At 39.1% G+C, this 15,432-nt stretch overlaps 1 pseudogene; it reads left to right on the top strand.

Annotated features, from left to right (window-relative positions):
* Window positions 1–9,245: 9,245 nt before the first annotated feature.
* On the top strand, window positions 9,246–14,605 carry LOC134362594 (immunoglobulin kappa variable 2-29-like; annotated as a pseudogene).
* Window positions 14,606–15,432: the final 827 nt, after the last annotated feature.

Below are 15,432 nucleotides of genomic sequence, written 5' to 3'. Positions count from 1 at the left end.
GACAAACCATTAGCATGGCTAACAAAAAAAAGAAGAGAGAAGACTCAAATAACAAAAATTAGAAATGAAAAAGGCGATATTACAACTGATTCATCTGAAATACAAGGAATCATTCGAGACTACTATAAACAACTATACGCCAACAAATTTGAAAATCTGGAGGAAATGGATAAATTTCTGGACACACACAAGCTCCCAAAACTGAACCGTGAAGACGTAGAAAATTTGAACAGACCAATAACAATAAAGGAGATTGAAGCTGTTATCAGAAGGCTCCCAACAAAGAAAAGCCCAGGACCAGATGGATTCACAGCAGAATTTTACCAAACATTCAAAGAGGAATTGACACCGATTCTTTACAAACTATTCCAAAAGATTGAAACGGACGCAAATCTCCCAAACTCATTCTATGAAGCAAACATCATCCTGATACCAAAACCAGGTAAAGATATAACCAAAAAAGAAAACTACAGGCCAATATCCTTGATGAATATAGATGCAAAAATCCTCACTAAATTACTAGCAAACAGAATACAGCAACACATACATAAAATTATTCATCACGATCAAGTGGGATTCATCCCAGGGATGCAAGGTTGGTTCAACATACGCAAATCAATAAATGTGATACACCATATTAATAAACTCAAACACAAGGACCATATGATCATCTCTATAGATGCTGAAAAAGCATTTGATAAAGTTCAGCACTCATTCATGACAAAGACCCTCTATAAGTTAGGTATAGAGGGAAAGTATCTCAACATAATTAAAGCCATATATGCCAAACCCACAGCCAATATCATCCTGAATAGGGAAAAGCTGAAAGCTTTTCCTTTAAGAACAGGCACTAGACAAGGATGCCCACTCTCACCACTCCTATTCAACATAGTGTTGGAAGTACTAGCCAGAGCAATCAGAGAAGAGAAGGAAATAAAGGGCATTCAGATTGGAAAAGATGAAGTCAAACTGTCCCTGTTTGCAGATGACATGATCCTATATATCGAACAGCCTAAAACCTCTACAAAAAAACTGCTGGAATTGATAAATGATTTCAGCACAGTAGCAGGATACAAAATCAACACACAAAAATCAGTAGCATTTCTTTTCTCCAATAGTGAACATGCAGAAAGAGAAATCAAGAAAGCCTGCCCATTTACAATAGCCACCAAAAAAATAAAATACTTAGGAATTGAGTTAACCAAGGAGGTGAAAAATCTCTATAATGAGAACTACAAACCACTGCTGAGAGAAATTAGAGAGGATACAAGAAGATGGAAAGATATCCCATGCTCTTAGATTGGAAGAATCAACATAGTGAAAATGTCCATACTACCCAAAGTGATATACAAATTCAATGCAATCCCCATCAAAATTCCAAGGACATTTTTCTCAGAAATGGAAAAAACTATCCAGACATTTATATGGAACAATAAAAGACCACGCATAGCCAAAAGAATGCTGAGCAAAAAAAATAAAGCTGGAGGCATAACACTACCTGACTTTAAGCTATACTACAAAGCTATAATAACCAAAACAGTATGGTACTGGCATAAAAACAGACACACTGACCAATGGAATAGAATAGAGAATCCAGAAATCAACCCACACACTTACTGTCAGCTGATCTTTGACAAAGTCACCAAGCCTATTCAGTGGCGAAGGGACTGCCTCTTCAGCAAATGGTGCTGGGACAACTGGATATCCATATGCAGGAGAATGAAACTAGATCCATACCTCTCGCCATATACTAAAATCAACTCAAAATGGATTAAGGATTTAAATATACACCCTGAGACAATAAAACTTCTTAAAGAAAACATAGGAGAAACACTTCAGGAAATAGGACTGGGCACAGACTTCATGAATGCGACCCCAAAAGCACGGGCAACCAAAGGAAAAATAAACAAATGGGATTATATCAAACTAAAAAGCTTCTGCACAGCAAAAGAAACAATTAAAAGAGTTAAAAGACAACCAACAGAGTGGGAGAAAATATTTGCAAAATATATATCTGACAAAGGATTAATATCCAGAATATATAAGGAACTCAAACAACTGTACAAGAAGAAAACAAGCAACCCAATTAAAAAATGGGCAAAAGAGCTAAGTAGGCATTTCTCTAAGGAAGATATACAAATGGCCAACAGACATATGAAAAAATGCTCAGCATCACTCAGCATCCAGGAAATGCAAATCAAAACCACATTGAGATACCATCTAACCCCAGTTAGGATGGCTAAAATCCAAAAGACTATGAACGATAAATGCTGGCGAGGCTGCGGAGAAAAAGGAACTCTCATACATTGTTGGTGGGACTGCAAAATGGTGCAGCCTCTATGGAAAATGGTATGGAGGTTCCTCAAACAATTGCAGATAGATCTACCATACGACCCAGCTATCCCACTGTTGGGAATATACCCAGAGGAATGGAAATCATCAAGTCGAAGGTATACCTGTTCCCCAATGTTCATCGCAGCCCTCTTTACAATAGCCAAGAGTTGGAACCAGCCCAAATGCCCATCATCAGATGAGTGGATACGGAAAATGTGGTACATCTACACAATGGAATACTACTCAGCTATAAAAACGAATGAAATACTGCCATTTGCAACAACATGGATGGACCTTGAGAGAATTATATTAAGTGAAACAAGTCAGGCACAGAAAGAGAAATACCACATGTTCTCACTTATTGGTGGGAGCTAAAAATTAATATATAAATTCACACACACACACACACACACACACACACACACACACACACACACAGAAACCGGGGGGGGGGGGTAGAAGATATAACAAACACAATTATTTGAAGTTGATACAACAAGCAAACAGAAAGGACATTGTTGGGGGGGAGGGGGGAGGGAGAAGGGAGGGAGGTTTTGGTGATGGGGAGCAATAATCAGCCACAATGTATATCGACAAAATAAAATTAAAAAAAAAAGAAAAGAAAAAAATAAAATAAAATAAAATGTAATAAAAAAATAAATAAATAAATAAATAAATTTCAATAAATCTTCTGGGATTTGACTGTGACTATATTCAAACAATTTTGGGAGAATTATCATGTTTATCATATTAATTCTCTCACTTCATAAGCATGTCATAATCTTCAATTTATTGGGTTTTTTAAAATTTTCTTTCAATAAAATTTCGTACATCTCCCTCTGGTTTTGTAGACTATTTTTTATTTTATTTACTTATTTATTTATTTTTTGCCATAATGTCAAACAAAAAACAAATGCAAAAATATTATTAAAAACTCCCATATAGAAACCAGTTTTTTCTAACATTCTGTCCCAAGCAGTCAGGGAAAATGACTTTCAAAAAAAAAAAAAAATACTTGTTAAAAAAATTGTGTATGAGGTTGTCCGTTTAATAAAAGAAACGAGTGAGGACAAGGTCTGTGGAGTGTGGTCAAGTCACTAATGGGAACCAAATCAAGGTGCCCCTTATTCAGGTCAGAGAAAGTGCAAAACTTGCAGGTTTTGCCAATGCCAGTGGTCATGGCTTTGGAGACGTGTAGATCAGACTCACATTTGTCCACATCTACAGTCACCTACTGGCTTCAGATACAGGATTGATGTGGTCTGTCTTCCCAGCTTTTCAGGAATTGTGGGCACAGTCTGTCAATGAATAAAAGGACAATGAAAAATAGTGGTTTTGGTTAGGTGAATACCAACAGCTACATTCAGTATAGAAAAATTGGCAGAAGACATATGTCTCAATACTAAATCAAAAATCAAGACATTGTGATTCTTTTCTCCTTCCATATTAATTCCCAAGGATTATGCTTGAGACCTCAGACTGCCAAGTGAGCCCCATGTGTTTATCCCCAAATCCTGGGCTCTGTCTAACCCAAGCCCATGGTTTGACCATACGCAGTCATCTATGTACAACCAGCCCATGAGTCACATTGGGGTGCTCAGTATGAGCCTTTGGCTGAGGTTCAGACACTGCTGCTTGCAGTAGGGAAGACACTGGGGTCTTCTGCATAGAGATGCACAAACTTTACAAACTCTGGCTAAGGTATAAAAATGAAACTTTGTTCTGATCTTGCTCCTCCAGGTTAAAGACACACTTCCAGAAGGTTCCCCTGCCTAGAATGTTCTCACTGGACAGATCCTCTTTCTATTATCCCCTGGTGCTTTGCATTCATAGTACAGGAATCTTTTTACAAATAAGTAATTTTCAGGATGAGAACTATGATGGCTACTCTCATCCATTGTGGGATACTGTTAAAAACAGGAACTGAGGACGATATTTCAGCATTGAGTCAAGTGACGGATGCTTAAATATTGAATATCATCTATACAACATATTATATTTTTTAAAAAAACTAAAAATAAAACATTTTTTTCTTTAAAACTAGTGCTTCATATTTACATTCAGACTAAGTTTCTTTTTCCACAGTTTCCCATGGGGCTGCTGAGCTAACTCAGTCTCCATCCCTCCTGGCTGTGATCATGACAGGGAGCATCTCCATCCCCTACAAGGCCAGCCTCAGTCTCATCCATAGTAATGGAAACATCTGCATGAACTGGTTCCAGCAGAAACCACACCAATCCCCTCAATCCCTGATCTACAGGGTGTCTAATAGGGCTCATGGGGTCCCCCCATGGTTCAGTGGTAGTGGGTCTGGGACAGATTTCTCATTCACAATCACCAGTGTGGAGCCTGGAGATGCTGCATATTACTTTTGTGAGCAGGACGCTCACTGGGACCTAACACAGTGGAACAGCTCTAAACACAAACTTCCCGTGTGGGCTCAGCCCTTCTGCTCAGCCCAGCATCTGCTTTTTCCAGGGAATCAGTGTCAAGGCAGCTGCTCCTCTCAGAGAAGAACCCAGATGATATGAGGAGGAAATGGTGGGGAGCCCTTGAAGAAGGGTAGGAAGATCCTCAGAGTGTGGCCCCAAGCTCAAGGGTCCCTCTCATTAGATCACCAGTGTCCAGACAGCATTGCTGAGGAGGCTCACAGATGACTCCACATGACACTCTCCCCTCAGCCTCCCCACATCACTGACCCTGAAGAAAAGCCTTATTGTCCTACATGCACCCAGAGCACAGTCTTGCCCTGATCCTGACATCTCTACTTAACTCACAGCCTTGTCACAGGACCCACTGGGTCATAGACAAAATCAGGTCCCCTAGGAGAGGCTGATCTGTGGGCATGAGAAAACTCCTCTTAATCTCTCTGGTGGAAACCACAAGTCAATATACATGGAATCATTCTGCATACTTACTATCCTAAAAATGAAAACTATCTGCAATATCTTAAAAAAGAAATACACATCATGGAAGAAGTTTAAATCTTGCATGAGCATCATCCAGTCAGAACCTCCAAATTTATTCAGCTAAATTTGATTCTGAACTTTCTGGTTTTTGCATTTTTCTCTATGTGGTTCATGTGCTCTGTTCATCCCAGTTCAAGTTACTCTCCCTGGCTTCCTCTAAATCCAGTTTTTTCTCCCAAGTTTCCAACTTTGACATGCTCCTACTTGACAGTGTTGTAAGATTATTCTCTTATTAAAGTTGTGATTGTTTAGTTTTTTTAAACCATTTGTGACTTCTTCAAATTCCTTTCTTCTAAACCTTTCCACCAAAAGCCCTAATAGAGACTAACGATATAGTCTGGTTTGGATCAACCCTCTCCTACATTTTTGCTTTCCATAACAATCAAAAGACACAATCTCATTGATTAGTCAGATCAGAGACAGAAAATTTGGAAAAATACATATCTCTAGGAATATGTGCCATGCAAAATATGACTTCTATGCTCACTTACTTGCTCAATCCTAGAATATACATAAGATGTTTTTTAAAATAGCTAGTATATTCTTCTGATAATGAGAGATCTAGGACTAGAGTTCAATATTTGTTAAGAGCTTAGTTTCTCTTTAACCTTAGGGCACAGAGTTCAAATTTTATATTCAAAAGTTACTTGTACTAGTCCACACCCCATCCTCTTTTTATGTGGCTATGATACTCATTGAAATTCAGTTTGAAAGAAATATCCCGACATGTTTTTATGAATAGTATGTTGAATCATCTCTCCAAAAACAAACAAATAATAACAACAACAAAACAAGTATAAAACTGAAAATTATCTAAAACAAATATTTCAGGGCTGTGAAAATCAACAAAGACATAAAACAAATTGAGTGCTTATTCTTGTAAAACTACAGAGATTGGGTAATGACAAGAACAGGCTGTGGCTTTTTGCCCAGTATTGCTCCCTTCCACCCCAGCTCAGTCAGCAAGAAGTGCAGAACTGTGCAGTTTTATCAACATAAGGACGGCAGCAAACACCACTAGCTTGCTGCCAAAGGGTTAGACTTGATTTGGGATGGGGAATGAAACAAAATCCTTCAGTGTTTCTAATTGTGGTGAAATCTACAGGAAATGAACAGAGAAAAAAAAGCCCACACCTTTCCTAACCTAATACGGTGGCCCTGATTGGGGCAAGTGGTAGACCAGCCAGAAATTTAATAGTGAATTCCTGCAAATGATAGAGTGATAGAATTGCTGAGATAAACTCTCCACACAGTTCTAGTGACTTAGAAGCAACAGGTATGAGTGGCAGTGATCCCTGAGAGCCCAGTGAAAAGTAAAAAGAAAGGAAGGTAAGAACCGCACTTTGAAATTGCTCCTTGAACCACATTCAGTTGGATTAGCAGGAGTATAAGCTTTTTGACCTTGGGGTATTTAAGCAAAACTTCTGCCAAAATCATCTCTGACTACTAAGCTATGCAGATACAGGGGCAACTCCTAGAAATCCAAGCTAAAAATTAAAAATAAGAATTTAAAAAGGCAGAGACATTAGTGCTCAAACACCAAGCAGGAGATAGATTGTGCAAAGTCTCAGGAAGTTACTAAAAGACACCCAAAAATGCTTAGAAAAATAAAACAGAATCCAGGGAGAGGTGTAAGGATACATTATCTAAAATCCTGAGTTTTCCAACAAAACTTCCTGTGTTCACTATATTGACAGGAAAAAATGGCGGTGAAAACTGACTCTGACTTGTCCTGAATATGGATTTAGCACATAAAGAATTCAAAGCAGTTATTATATCGATTATTTAAAGAACTGTTTTAAAAACTCTGTAATCTGTAATAAAAAAGAAGAAAAATTTAAACACAGTGACTCAACAAATAAAAACTCTAGAACTGAAAACTATAACAATCCAATTGAAAAATTCACTATATAGGTCCAACAGCAGCTGAAGCTGGCAGAAGAATCAGAGAACTTGAAGACAGATCAATAGAAATTATATAATCTAAAAGAAAAAATGTTTAAGGAAAAATGTACAAGACTTCAGAGATTTAAAGGTCAACAACAGATGTGTATTGGGAGTTACAAAGAAGAAAAGAGAGAAAGTGGCCAAAAAATGATTTAGAGAAATAAAGGCAAAAACTTTTCAAATGTATTGAAAAACATGAATCTATAGATTGAAGACACTCAATGACACCTGTTCAGGGTAAACTCAATAAAATTCATAACTATGCAAGTTATAGTGAGGATGTTAAAAGACAATGATACAGAGAAACATCCGGAATACATCAAGAAAAAACTGAATCTATACAGAGAGACAATAACAAAACCATTGGGTAACTTTTTACCAATGAAGGCTGGAAGACAATGGTACGACATATTTAAATGCTAAGAGGAAAAAAAAGTAAACCAAAATCCAATATCCAGTGAATCTATCCTTCAAAAATGAAATCAAAGTAAAAATATGCAAAAAAAAAAAAAAAAAGAAGAAAAAGAAAGAGTCTTTGAAAAACATAAATAAAGAAAAGTCATTATTAGCCGACATGCCCTACAAGAAATTCAAGCAGAAATATTCTGGGATCACAGGAAATGACAGCAGACAGCAACTTAAATCCACAGGAAGGAATGAAGGCCTTAAAAATAGTGACGGAATGATAAGCTAGCAATAACAATAACAAAGAAAACACTTACTTCAATTTATATTGAAGCTCAAATCCAGGAAAACCGAAATATTGTAAAAGATGTAAGAATAACAGTATCCTCGGTAGGTTAGGAGGAGCAATTATTGACTGCAAAGGTTTGTGAAGAAAGCATCTGGAGAATTTTAAATAGTCTGTGTTTTCATCTGCAAAGTGAATGTAAGTGAAACTTTATTCAGTTGCAACTGTAAGATTTCTAACCTTATTGTGTGTATTGTAACTCAATTAAAAAATAAAATCAAACCTAGACTCTCAAATATACGTGATCTAAAAACTAAGAAACACTGAATATTTTTGAAAACTCAACCTTATTAAAGAGAAGTATAAAATGTGCCGGGGAAAGTGCTAAATAACTAGAAATCTGATGGAAAAAAAATGAAGGAAACATTTAATTATGCCTCCTATTTAGGCAGCATGGACTTTATCTCTATTGGTTTTCCTCCAAACACAAAGAACATTTTATGTCACTTTGCTCACTGGGGAGGCCCTCACCCTCCTATTGGCTCTTTCCACACTGCTTCACCCACCAGGAGATTTGCACCTTACCCTGCAAGTCTGAGATGAAAGTTCAGTTCTAACCTTGACTTATCAGGACTCCTCAATTGATCTTCTCAAAATGAGGTTCCCTGCTCAGCTCCTGGGGCTGCTGATGCTCTGGATCCCAGGCAGGGGCAGAAGGGAGATGAGAAAGGAGAGTGGTGTGGGATGGTGAGCTCTGGAGCCCACCGTTTCCCATGTGTGATCTGTCAACACTTGAGATGTGCATGTCTCGTCCTCCAGGATGGGGCACGTGAAGTTTAGACCTATGAGAGTGAGAAAGATTCCAGAAAGAAAAAGAAATTATGTTCTGGTGAAAACGCTCATCAGAAATGGGGATGGTTCAGAGGTTGTCTAGAGGCCACTTCGTACCTTGTAAATAAATCTCTGTTCTTTTCCGAAATTGAGTAATTTGGGGGTAGGAATCAAAAAGAATAGAGTGATAAACACACACAAAAAATGTTTATCCTGAAATAAATAGCAAAAGGAAAATTATGAAAGTGACTCATAATGCTTATGCTAACCTTGCACTTCTCTCTGTCTCATGATTTTAGGATCCACTGGGGATGTTGTGATGACCCAGACTCCACTCTCCCTGTCTGTCACCCCTGAAGAGTCGGCCTCCATCTCCTGCAGGGCTAGTCAGAGCCTCCTACATAGTAATGGAAACAACTGTTTGTATTGGTAACCTGTGGAGGCCAGGCCAGGCTCCACAGCTCCAAATCCATATGGTTTCCAACGGGGCCTCTGATGTCCCAGACAGGTTCAGTGGCAGTGGGTCAGGGACAGATTTCACACTGAAGATCAGCAGTGGGGAGCTGAGGATCTGGGAGTTTATTATGGCCAGCAAGGTACACAAGATCCTCCCACGGTGATATATAGCCCTGAACACAAACCTCCTTTCTTGGCATGGCCCAGCTGCCCACATATCTGGGGAGCAGCTCAGCTGATTCTCTGAGCCTGTGTAAGAGGAAGCTGCAGCAGGACCCTATCAGCAGCAACAGCTGGGGCACGGCATCAGCATCAAAAGGGATGTGGTTTAGGTGCCCTCCAAATAAACCCACATGATGGTAGGGAGAGCTGAATGAAAGCTTATCCTAACCCTCCCTGTTTGGGCTATGTTTGTCAATAAAATTTACTCAGCCCAAAAGCCAGACTACTGACATAAATTTGTGGCAACACATATTAAACATATCTTGGGGTTTAGCAGTTTGGGGCATATTATTAAGCAGATAATATTGGGTAACATTCAGAAACTGGTATTTTTCCACTTTCCCGACTTCCTACTTCTCTTATTTACTACTTATCTTCCAGTCAAAAAGATATTAGAGAGAACATTCTACATAGGCTATCCTCAGGGGGAGTTGTCCGAAGACACTTAGTAGCAATCTTGGTTTTTCATTGTCCGCATAGACTTTAGTAAATTTATAGCAGATAAAAGATCCTAAGGCTAAAAATCTTTGATTTGTCTCAAGTAGTTATTGCTGACAGTAAATGAAACAAAAAGTTTTCAAAATTTGAAAAGTTAGGTTTTAAAACAAAAAGCATAAACTGGAAGGTGTAGAGCATAGAATGTACCCCATATACCACTAGAAGACTACAGAATGGTATGTTTTTATCTTTTTCATAAGGTAAGACCGTGGCAGACTGCGGGGATGGGAGCATGAAGGACAACAGCAGAGATGAGCAACTGCTCGATTAATCTGCTTTTTGGCGTGCAGTTAGTGAGGTCGTGGATGATGAACAGTGTTGGGTATCGATTAGATGAGCCCAGTAAGAAGCCCAGATGTGTTTCTCATGAAGAATAACAGAGTTGAAGGGACCACTTGCTTCCTAGGTCTAGCCTGCACCACTGCAAGTTTCATGGAAAAGCAGTGCATCAAGGAGGACTGTAAGTATGTTATCATAAAAGGTTTAGTGAAGTTCTTTTGCAAAGAGACCTGAGGTCACGTCACTCAGTCCCAGTCAACCCAAAACAGCTGAAAAGAGCTTCTGAAACTTGTTCTGTCCCTAGAGGTGGAATACTAATGACACACAGCTGGGTTTGGAAGGTGTAATGTGCAGTGACATGCTAAACAGAAGGCCCAGCAGGGCCAACACCAACAAGGGAGCAGGGGGGATGGCGACCAATGTCCGTGACTCAGACATATATTAAGGATGGTCTGTGCGGCCTTGGCCAGGAGAAAGCGCTCTGAGTTTGTAATAGGTTTCTGCCTTTCTAGCTCAGCACCCCCAGCATGCCTGTGGACTCAGACTTCAGAAAAAGTACCATTGAAAACACTGGCCATGTGCTAGAGGTTGCCCTGTGCAACAACCAAAGCTCAGTTGGATTTTCCTTTCCAAGATGTGTTGTTCCTCTGTGGGGATAAACACATTCCCAAAACCTTCCCTGGCTTCTCTGTAAGCCAGAAGATTTATCCATGAAGTTTACCCCTTGTGGGTGACAATTTGTTATTTAGAAAAGCGGACAACTTTGATTACAGGAGTCCAGAATCCACTCCAGGTGATCTGCTCCTGGAGATGCTACCTCTCTTAGGTAGTTTGATCTTAATTCCCACGCAAGAAAAAGCTCTCACCCTTAATCAGAAAGAACCTCCATTTAAGTCCAGGGAGGTAACAGGCTTCTATGAATATCTAATCTAGTCTGAAGTAGCGTATGTTAGGGCTGTTTGGATTGACAATGTCTACAGAATGCAGTCTACAAATTGTATAAGCATGACATACTATCTGACTCCATGGAAACAGACTCAAAAAGTTCTGATTAGTCTCCCACATCACACAGATAACACACTGGCTTTCAGTTTTATGAACCCCAAACTAATAGCATCTGGTAGCAGCGACAAACTACAATAAAATCCACCTGTGTAGGTCCTTACTCATTTAGTTCACTATGGTCATGACTAGAGACACACAGAGGCCTGTCTCACCTGGACCTAGTGGGGATTATTCTGACACCCCTTAAAAACTCTAAGTATTTTTGTCCGGTGTACGGTGACCAGCTTTGGATATGGCACAGCATACTTTGTAAACATGCATAAAATAGAGATTCCTGTTTAGAATTAGCAATATTGTTCCTTCAGTCAATACATAGTATAGAAAAAAGCCAAGGCTTTTTTTCAGCAAGAAATATTTTTAAGAAGATTTTACATTTTCTGGATACTTCAGAGCAACTAATTATGAAATAAACAACCAAGTAGAATGGAAAAGGTTTTAAAATTTTAATGTTAAGTTTCATAGAAAATAGCAATACTACCCAAATTCAAGCATTTTAAAAAATAGTTTATAAAAATAACATTCTTAAAAATTATTTACAGTAAAAGAAAACATGAGGAAATTAATAACTTTTAGTCATCCTCCACCATTCAAGTCTTCATATAGGATAATGGGTAAACGTATTCTTAATTTCACACCTTTTCAGGATAGTTCTTTAAAAATTGCTTTAAGATGTACAATACTGTCCTCTTTATGTTTGATTATTTGCTTATTGTTTTTGCTTCTATTTTTTTTTCCTTTGTAAGCTGCTTATCGTCATGAGTTTTTTTGTTTGTTTGTTTGTTTGTTTGTTTGTTTGTTTGTTTGTTTGTTTTTCCTACCACTAGTATGGTTAATAAGGAAGACTAGGATTTTGGAGACTGAGATGCAGGATTGATTGGTTAGCATTAGAAGAAAAGATCAGTTCAAATGAGCACAAAACTTAAGAAAAAAATAAAACAGAATAGAAGAAATGAGCAAATCAATTTATAAAGTGAAATATGAGACTTGAGATATTCTACTTTTACCTCCACTACAGTTTATAATCAGCAACCCATAGATCTGAAATGGAATTCAGAGTTTAAGGATAAACATCATTTTTGCTCAATTTTATCTTCCAAACTTGTTAAAATAATCTTATTCTTGGAGCATTACCTAGAAGATATTCATTTTAACCTTTCTGTGGAAACCCACCTAACATTGCATTTGTTAATTTATTTTTTCAGTTCAGTAAGACTTTGGGTTTAAATTACCCAAGTTTAATAGAACTACAGAATCTGTTTTCAAATGCTCAAGGATTGTGCTTACAGGATAATAACCATCCTTATTAATCAATTTCAAGTTGGCACAATTCTCAGGAACTATTAGATTCAACGGGACCTGCATCAGGCTGACACATGAAGAATAACCAAGTTATTTCTATATTTTAATGAAGGATTTTGTAGGGTGAGGCCCCTGAGCAGCTCAGACCCAGTTCCCTATTCCATAGTGACCATCTTTAAATGAAGAACCAGGAAAATATCTATGATAGGTACAGGTTACCCTGAGACATTAAAGCAATAGATCCAGTCCATGTTCTTCTCACATATAGAATCTCCTTTTGAACTGAAGACTCTTGGCTGTGGCTGCCCCACATACAGGTCAGGTGAGAAACTCAGGTTCTCACACAGAGCTAACAAGAAACCGGGAACCTTGCAGGACCTGGTTCTACATGAAGAGGGAGACTGTATGGGAAGAGTTTTTCTAAAGACATGCTGAAAAAAATAAAATTATTTCTTGTTCATTCTGCCTCTGCCAAGGGAGTTCTTCCCTTAAGAAATCCCTTTGCTTAGTCTGGTATATCTATAGTGGTATAAGTATGATAGAATAATCAACAGTTTGTAACAGTTGGTGTCCATGAATTTCATGTTTGCCACTCAAGGCACAAAATAATTTCCCCTTTTTTTCTTGTCCTAACAAGCACTGTTAACTCTCTTACTGTAAGAAGGACACTGTTTCCTTCCTGTCAAGCTCTATTGGTCAGATTCTTAAACTATTCACCTGGTAACCGCAGATACCAGACAACTCTAGAACTAGCTCAAGTCCATCCGATATTTGGAGACACTTTGCCAATAAGCACCAGCAGTGGAGGGAGCTGTTTCCACCTTAAAATCACCTGGGGGTAACCAAGCAGAAAGGCTATTAATCACCCAGTGATCAACATACATCTCCACATCATCAGAGTCTTCAGCAACATGTGATTTGTTAAGAATGACAAGGTCACAGTCACTGTGTCTTCCACATTGATTAATTGTATTTCACAACCTAACCCTTCTATGTCAGGCAACACCAATGTTTTCTTTTCCTTTCATCAACACAGAAGACATTTTATGTCACTTTGTTCATACAAGATGCCCTCCCCATGCAACGCCCCCCCACACACACACACTTCCCATTGGCTCTTTCCACACTGCTGCACCCACCATGGGATTTGCATACTGTCCCCTAGGTAGGACCTTCCCCTGCAAGTCTGAGATAAAAGCTCAGCTCTAACCTTGACTTGACTTATCAGGCCTCTTCAGTTCAACATCTCACAGTGAAGTTCCCTGCTCAGTTCCGGGGGCTGCTGATGATCTGGATGCCTGGTAAGGGCAGAAAGGAGATTAAGAAGCAGAAGGAGGTGACAGAGTAAGCTCTGGGGTCCCATTATTTCCCTTGTGTGTTTTGTTCACATGGGAGATGTGTACACCTTGTCCTTCAGCAAGGAGAATTTAATATTTAGACCTCTGAGAATTAAGAACGAGCTAAAGGAAAAGGAATCAGTGCTCTGTTGAGACCTTGAAAGTGAAAGAGTCCACCTTTGTACCTTGAATTCTTGTGTCAGCTTTTTAAAAAATGGAAAAATTTAGGGTATAAATCGAATCATGCACACACAAATGATTTTGCCTAAAATATACAACAAAACTAAACACATAAACTTAGCTCAGTGTTTGTACATAACTTTGCACTTCTCTCTCATTATTTAAGGATCCAGTGGGGATGTTGTGTTGATCCAGACTCCACTCCCCCACCCGTCACCCCTGGAGAGCCGGTCTCCATCTCCTGCAGCGCTAGTCAGAGCCTCCTACATAGTGATGGAAACACCTATTTGAGTTGGTACCTGCAGAAGGCAGGCCAGTCTCCCTGGGTCCTGATCTATGGGATTTCCAGTCATTTCTCTGGAAGCCCAGACAGGTTCCATGGCAGCGGGTCAGGTAGAGATTTCGCATTTAAAATCAGAAGAGTGGAGCCCGAGGATGTTGGAGTTTATTACTATAAACAAGGTCAACAATGTCCTTCCACAGTGGTAAAACCCTAGACATAAACCTCCCTGTTTGGCGCGGCTCAGCCGCCCCGTGTGTTTGGGTGGGAAGCCTGCACAGAGGACTCTCTGAGGTTACTTAGAAAGCAGACGTCGGAGGAATCAAGGGAATAATTTGCAGCCTGGAGCTCTGGAGTGTTCTGGCCTATCACTGCAACTGCCTTGGTTAACACGGCTTCACCAGCAGAGGAACAGAAACGATCCAATGCTCTCTTAGCAGCTAGACATGACAGAAGAGAGAGGCCACTTGAAAGTGCATCCTTATCCTCCCTGCCTTTTGTGAATTTGTCAATTAAATTTAGTCATGTTCATAACAACAGAAGATGAATATACATTAGGATTAGCAGCTTTTGCTCTATTTTGAACAGAATAATGTTTGGTAATACTTAAAAACTGGTACTTTTCTATTTTCAACTTTCTATTTTTCCTTTACCAATTTCACTAACCCCCCATTTACGTACTCACGAAGTTATACATGAGCTACACTCAGGGGGCGTATGGCTGAGAGCAATTAGTAAAATGTGATTGGTTTTTAGGCATCTGTGTAGACTTTTGTCAATTCAGAGCACATATAGGTCTTTGACTGGCCTCAATTACCCTTTGTGAGAGAAAAGGAGAGTCCTTGGAATTCCCAAGTGAGTTTTCAAAATGAAAGTATAAGCAAGGCCATTTGCTGTCAAGTGTAGAGGGGGGTGCTCAGAAATATGAGCTGCGCAGTACTTCCAGCTGGGGATCATCAGTCACCCAACTACAGCCAGAATGTCACCTGGCAGCTCAGAAAGGGCTCTCAGGTCATTTTCAGATAAATTTTCTTATCCGTACAC

Source organism: Cynocephalus volans, chromosome 14 (genome assembly GCF_027409185.1).
Source record: "Cynocephalus volans isolate mCynVol1 chromosome 14, mCynVol1.pri, whole genome shotgun sequence".
Classification (NCBI taxonomy): domain Eukaryota; kingdom Metazoa; phylum Chordata; class Mammalia; order Dermoptera; family Cynocephalidae; genus Cynocephalus; species Cynocephalus volans.
The sequence above is the reverse complement of the archived record's forward strand: the minus strand, read 5'-3'. Positions and strand labels throughout refer to the sequence as shown.